The sequence below is a fragment of the Miscanthus floridulus genome, chromosome 1 (genome assembly GCF_019320115.1).
Source record: "Miscanthus floridulus cultivar M001 chromosome 1, ASM1932011v1, whole genome shotgun sequence".
Classification (NCBI taxonomy): Eukaryota; Viridiplantae; Streptophyta; class Magnoliopsida; order Poales; family Poaceae; genus Miscanthus; species Miscanthus floridulus.
The window spans coordinates 111,170,100-111,177,761 of record NC_089580.1 but is presented as its reverse complement, the minus strand read 5'-3'; the positions used below and the strand labels follow the sequence as shown (position 1 = coordinate 111,177,761).

The following is a 7,662-nucleotide window of genomic DNA, read 5'->3' as shown; positions in this document are numbered from 1 at the left end:
CATGTATGTGAATGAATGTACGTACATTACATTTACATGCAGGCACACAAGAACCAAAACTTGTACGGCCGCCAACGCGTACACACGACGTTATATATGTAGTACCACCCATATGGCCAGATATACACATACATACACGGTGGATGGCGATGGATCCTGTGTCCGTTCTCGGCTGCCCGGGCGCCCGGTACATCACATGGCAGGCAGGGGGCACGGCAGTGGCGTCTCATACGTGTAGCCGTGTCACTGTGCATATACACGTACACGTGCCCCGGCAACGCACGAGCGTATGTACGTGTACGTTTAGGGCGCGGGACGACGTACACTTCATGTTTATTAGCAGCTCCATTGCATGAATTGCGGCGCACCGGTACGGCACGTACAAACACCACACACCAGCAAGGTGGACGACAACGACGCCGCCGGCATGTACTCCAGCGTGAAGCTTTCCACGGTGTGAGCGTCCACACTGTACCCGCAGAAGTGCGAGCAGAGCCTGAAGCCCGTCGTGAACGACACCTCCGACCCGGAGGACGTCCTCAAGGCCGCGCTCAACGTGGCGCTGGACGAGGTCGCCGCCGCCTTCCAGCGGTCCGCGCACATCGGCAAGGGCGCCACGGACAACCTCACCAGGAATGCCATGGACGTGTGCAAGAAGCTCCTCGACGACTCCACCGAGGACCTCAGGGCCATGGCGAGGCTCAAGCCCGAGGACGTGGTGCGCCACGTCAAGGACCTCCGGGTCTAGGTCTCCGGCGTCATGACCTACGTCTACACCTGCGCCGCCGGAGGAAGCCAAAGCTCTGAACGCCACCCTGGCGGGTGCGGGGCACGGCCGCCGGCTTCTTGGCTGGCAGATGGGCGAGGCCGAGGAGGTGACCAGCGGCGGCCGCGGGCTTCTGTCCGTCGATGACAAGCTGGGCGAGATCGCGGACGTGGCCCACGGCGCAAACGGCCGGCGCCTGCTTAGCACCTTGTGGTCTCAGATAACCAGCGCCCAGGGAGAGGACGTCCTCGCCCGCCAGAAAAAGCTGGGCGTGTCGCCCGACGACGAGACCGATCACGCTGCCCGGCGCAACCTTCTGTTGACCGAGCTCGAGAGCATCGCCAGCACGTCCGCCGAGGCGAACTGCCAGCTTCTCGCGGCGGAGGAGCTCCCCGACGAGCTAGCCGGCAAGCGCGAGCTGCTGTCCCGGACGCTCATGGGGATCGACGAGGCGGCCACCAAGGCCAAGCGCCAGCTTGATGAGGCAACGATGGAGGACACCATGTCCGGCGGCCATCCTGAGCACAGGGTACTGACCACGGGCCTCATCGGCACGTTCGACGAGATCCAAGACGGGCGTAGCCAGGTGCCGCCCGGCGACTTCCCCAAGTGGATGCCGGCCACCCAGTGGAGGCTCCTGCAGCTGCCCAGCCTGCAGAAGCCCAACAAAGTGGTGGCCCCGGACGGGAGCGACGACTTCAATACCATCACCGAGGCCATTGCCGCCGTGCCCAAGACCTTCGAGGGCCGCTTCGTCATCTACGTGAAGGCCGGCGTGTACAAGGAGTACGTCACCGTGTCCAAGGACATGGCCACACAGCCTCGGCGACGGAGCACGGGAGCGGCGTCGGCGTGTGGCCACCCGCCTGCTTGATGCCATCACACCGGCCATCGAGCGCTGACTTGATGCCATCACACACCGGCCAGAGGATACAGGTACACGCAGGCACACGTACGCAACAGGACCCGTCTATAGGGCATACTACTGTACTGCAGCCGCTCATGTACTGCAGCCGAAGCCGACGTGCGTGCATGCATGCGTGAACCTGCAGTGAACCATTTTAAAAGTTCATGGACCAAAAATGCAGTTTCAAAGTTGATGGACCTAGATGACACAAAACGAAAGTTAATGGACCCAAAAATGCAGTTTCAAAGTTGATGGACCTAGATGACACTTCACCGAAAGTTAATGGACCTCCGGTGTATTTTACTCTATATTTTTCTTTCCTTATGCAATTCATTATTTTTTTTGCCTATTGATGCATGCAAATTCATAAATTTCTTTCATAATAATCGGATTGTTTCTATAAATCTAATTTTCCATCTCTCTTTCCCATGTTGCTTTCTTTGCTCCTACCTCCAGCTTCAATTGGGTTGATTGGGATCAATTGTAATTTCAGACATGGCACGTGTATGCACAGAGCAGAAATTAATCTCCACAAATTAGTCAACAATCAGTCCCATTGAATGAACTGGTTCAACAATCTATAAGAGTGCATCCATAAATTGGGGACGCAATCAACAGGAAAAGAATCGATAAGAGCCTGTCCCATTCACTGAACATGTAATTCATTTTTCATACCACAATCTAATCCCCAAAACAAATTTATGATCATATAGGTTATCATGGACCAGAAATTGTACAGGATGCACTCCTATTGAATGAGCCGGTTCATTCAATCCTATTGAATTGATGGACGCTTTTTGCGACAGTGACATTCAGAAAAACCAAACTGGACTTGCAATCACTTTCAAAGCTTGCCCATACATGTTGAACAGAGAAGAACCAAGGACTAAGGTTTCCAGCAGTGATTTACCCTACCCCAAAAGTAAATATAAAGTGTCAATAACAATCAACTGTGATTACCCTCCCCTGACTTTACTACCCTGCAAGTGCCCCTCACCTAAGACTATCAGTATGACTCCATGGTGGCATTTAGTATCGGAAAGGTGCTTTCTTTCCCTTAAGCAACTTAATGGTATGACAGCGACTGACAAAAAATATCAGGACAAAAGTTTGACCTCATAGCTGATCCAAGGAAACTGGTGAATCAATCCGTATATATAGAGTGTCAAATTTAGTCACTGGAAATCAATCAAAAGCACATCAAGTTGCAAGATTTGAATGAATGAGAAGCGAAATCCTCAGGTCAACTGCTACAGCCAAGATTCTACAGTGCAATATTAGGCCCCAAAGCAAAGGTAGCACAGATTATTCATGCATCGAATGAATCTCGCACAAATCAAGAACGTATATGCTACTACATAGTGATAACATACAGGATCGTGTAAGGCAAAAAGGAAACCAGGATGGAGAGATGAAGCAAATGAACGCAGCAGCAGGGCAGCTACAGGATAAACAGAGAGAAGGTCATGGTCTGACCTCGCTGTCCGACGGTGAGGGCACCGGGCACTGGCCAACGGGGGGTGCCGGCCGCTGGGCGCGCGCAGGGCCGGAGGGGACGGCAGCGGTGGCGGCGTCGGGCTTCCGGGGCGGTGGCGGCGTCGGGCTTCCGTGGCGGCGCGGGAGGCCAGCAGGGTCGCGGGTATGGCGCGCGAGGCCGGGAGAGGGCACGGCGAGCGCACGGCGAGGGCTCCCGCTCGTTCGTCAGGCCAGGGCGGCCGCAACCGCACGGCGAGCGCTGCTGCGACCGCAAGGCGAGCGCACTGTGGTCTCGGTCGTTTAACCGGGAAATTGACTTCCTGCTCGGAGTAGCAACCGCACGATGGTGTTTTTTCGGAAGAAGGTGCGCACGGCCGAATCCAATTTTTTTTTCGGAGGAAGGACGCTGGATACCAAATCAATAGTACCCGGGTACTCTCTCTCTATATATATATATATATATATATATATATATATATATATATATATATAAAAGCTTGTGCATGCAACATTCATTTACTCCCCTCCAGTGTCTATATGTAGTTAATAAGATGGGACTTGATATATATATATATATATATATATATATATATATATATATATATATATATATATATATTTATTTATCTATCTATCAAGTCTCATCTCATTAACTACATGTAGACACTAAGTCCCATCTCATTAACTACATGTAGACGCTGGAGTGGAGTAAATGAATGTTGCATGCACAAGCGCCTAGAGCTGGTGCTGCATTAATGCACCACGTGCATGAGTAAGCAACTTGCAGCTTGCATGAGTGGCTAGCGCCTGCACTAAATTAGCATGTTACGTATGTCAGCTTCAGGTCTCTGAGTGCAGGCGGTGTAATAATGGATGATGAATGAGATAGGAAGGCTCGGAAAGCTATGAGGATGGAACCACGACAATCCGAATTTCATCCAACGGCTATGGAAATAAAGTCTACGTGGACACATTGGGAGGCTGCCTAGACGGCGCGGCCTCATACTTCTAATATACCTGCTAGCACACTTTATCAAATAGCAATATCTTAAGCTCAAGTGCTCATCCAAGAGGGAAATAGCTTGTAGCCCTTCTATAGCCCGGGACCCCAAAATGATTCAATACACATGACACAAGTATAAGACAAAAATGACAACAAATTAATCAGTTTTTTTTTAAGTTGACTCCTTTTCCTTCCAAACTATAATAATAATTTTAATTTGTAAGTTTGGGTTTTGATTTTGTTTAATAACCAAACAATGTTATAGGAAAAATCATCTGTAGATTAATCGATAAATAAATAATTTTATTTTTTTGTAGAATATCATGGAAACAATGATCTTGCTTTTTTTGGTTAATATGCTTATGAAGACTTTGGCTAAACCTTGGTGAATTGTATCTTTAGATTCGTCTACCTAACTATTTTATTGTCATTCGGTTGTCGTATTATACCGTTAGTGAATTATGTCATTTAGATCCATACCCCCATGATTAAAATTTTAGATCCGCCACTGTTGAAGACTTGATGCCGGTGCCTCTGGTGTTGTTGCATCATCCAAGGCTGTCGTCTACGTACGACTTCTATGAAAACTCTGGTGTCCGACCCGTTCCAGAGTTCATCATCGCCTCGGTCCGTGCTTTGTTTTTTCAGCGAAGCGAACGGGGCCTTCATCGTCGTCGTGCTTTGGTAAGAAATCGTGGACGATGGTTCTCTCTAATCTGTTCGCTTGTCCGGTTGCTGATCCTCTTGCTTTTGATCATGTACGCTAACCATGGAGCCTGTGTGCCATGCAAGCTCTATGTCCACATACGTGATTTACATCTGAATATCTGTCAACGCCAATTTGCTGATATCCATGTCTGCTGCGGCAGACCCGTAACGCCAGCACGAACCTCATCTGCAGTGCCTATACCTTGGTCGCCTGACTCGCAATACCTTGGTCGCCTGACTCTCAAGGTCCAGAGTCTTGAGACTCTAGCACCGGTCCGATGCAATCTGAGCTCGCCTCTGTTCTTCACCTTGGCCAAAGCGGTGCTCTGGTGCAGAACGCAGGACCATGCAGCTGCTGCTCGATCATGATGGATAAAAGATCGTGTTTTAAAAGGTGAGCTGCAACTCCAATTAATTTCCTTATAATTTTATTGGTTACCACACATTCTAGACGTCATGCTTGCATCTGAAATTACATACATTATTCATCCTGTCTCGTCAAGCTCCCATCATCTAATTCCATCTTACGTACATGGTTAATTCCATGTAAACTCATGTCATGTATCTTTCCGGTGCGGTTCACTGCTCCTCTGTTCATATTTCCATCGATCTTATTTCCTGATAATTCTTCTAAAGTTAACATGTTCACGCCGTAGCTATGTTTCAGGTTTGTTCTTTCCGCACTAGATTTGTTGACGTAATTTACATGTTTATAATTAAATCGATTAATGTGCTAGCAACTAGTTTCTAATTTAAAAGTCATATAGGTATATACTTCGGTGCTTTATAAACAAATATTAATATGACTAATTGCAAACATTAATATGCTTTTAAATTATAAGTTTGCTTAGTTAAACACGTATATTAAATTCAGATAGATGCTCCCACATGTTTATTCCTTTTGCAAAGTAAAGTTGAAATTACTTGAATAATATGAGACATGTTTGCAAATAAATAGCTTTAACTCGACTTTTCAATTAAAATGTAAATTGACTAAATTAATATCTTTCACATGGTTTTGTAATTAAAATAAACCAAGCACATAGCCTTTACTCTTATGACGTAAATCTTCCGATAGTCGTTTCTTTTTAACCGTAGTCCCGTTATCGGCATTCTTGCGATCTTGTGACCGTAGAGCTACTCTCTTTTAGTATGTTGTTTTGTCTCGTGTGGTGTATTGCTCTTAGTCATGTCTCTATTTATTTGCTTGTATGTTTATTAGTGTGCTACGATCTACGAGTAGAAGAGCTGTCCGTAAGTGCTGGAGACCGAAAGAATAGATGATCAAAGGTTCTACAAGGAGTTGACCATTAGTTGTAAAGCACGTGAAAGGCAAGTATAGCATGTGACCATCCTTGTTGTCCTATTCACTTTAATCACTTAAATTCATACTGCATGTGTTTCCTTATTACCGTTAAGGATTACCTAGCTTTGAACTTATACCTTGTCACCCTTGGATTAATGCATTGGGTAGTATGAAGCTAGTGCTCCACTTAAACCATGATCTTGTAACTTAACTAATGGTATATGAAATAAAAGTTAAAATATGCTTTTTAGAAATTTGGCTTAAGAGGGCTGGAGCATTGGGTTTTATGGTGCTCTAAATTGCTCTCCCTAAGGACTTATCTGTAAGTAATCATCCGGCAGTACAACTGTGAGGGTCACATGGCTCTGTCTTTAGTCAAGTATAAGGACCTTTACTAACTTGTTAGTGGTTAACTTTATGGCACAAGAGGGGCTTGACGAATTGGGTATAGTGCAGCCTATGTCCTTATATATATAGCCAGCACGGAATGTGCCATTTGAAAGGGGAGCCCTACATATGTTTGCCAATTAGAATCCAAGTGACCCTAACTTGTTAGACGAACCTTTGAAAGACTTCATAGTGAACCCTGTCTGCTCACCTTGGAAGTGTTTTGGGAGTTATAAACCCGGGCATATGGGTAATCACAACTCATAGTGAAAGTGTACAACCTCCACAGAGTGTAAAACTGGTATATCAGTCGTGCTCACGGACATGAGCGACCTTGAAACATTTACGAAATAGATTATCATTAATGGATAATTGTTTATGCTATTTATTATTCATGTTTACCTGATTATGTGTTTGTATGGACTGGTGATAAACTTGAAGCTACTCAATTGCTAAAAACATGACTCACTAAAAGCTAATTGCAGTTAAATCAATGTCAACTTTTTGAGCCTTATGAACCCCATGTTATAGTGTTGAGTACGATATGTACTTATGCTTGCTTTATTTTTACTACTTGGATAAAAATCCTGGATGGGTACCAGATTGCTAGAGTTTGGAGAAGTTAGACTTATGATCAACTAGTCAGTGGATCCTGTGGAGTGGAGTCATCACCTGAAGATCAGAGTTATATATCCACTATTTGCGTCTAAGGTTATCTTCTTTGATCTAAGTACATTATATATTAAGCATTATGTTTTGATATTACCCTTATTTGTAATTATATGTGAGATTTGATTTCCCGGGCTCACATATGGTGTGTATCTGGTTTTGTCCTTAAAACCAGGTGCTACAAAGTGGTATCAAAGCAATGCTGATTGTAGGACGCAATCCTAGTTAGCACTGGATACAAAGTGGTATCAAAGCAATACTGACTGTAGGACGCAAGCCTAGTTAGCAATGGACGTTAAGCTTGCTTTCACTTTTACTCATTTCTTGCTGTTTCTCTAACCTTGTTATTTTCTAAAGGTTGTGCTTACTTTTGTGTCTATTCTATTCTAAAAACTTTGACTCGCTTCTAAACTTTTCTCAATAGATGGTTTGCAACGAGA

General features: G+C 45.6%; 1 pseudogene; it reads left to right on the top strand.

Annotated features, from left to right (window-relative positions):
- The first annotated feature begins 352 nt into the window (after positions 1-352).
- LOC136461476 (putative pectinesterase/pectinesterase inhibitor 43) lies at positions 353-1,640 on the top strand (annotated as a pseudogene).
- Positions 1,641-7,662: the final 6,022 nt, after the last annotated feature.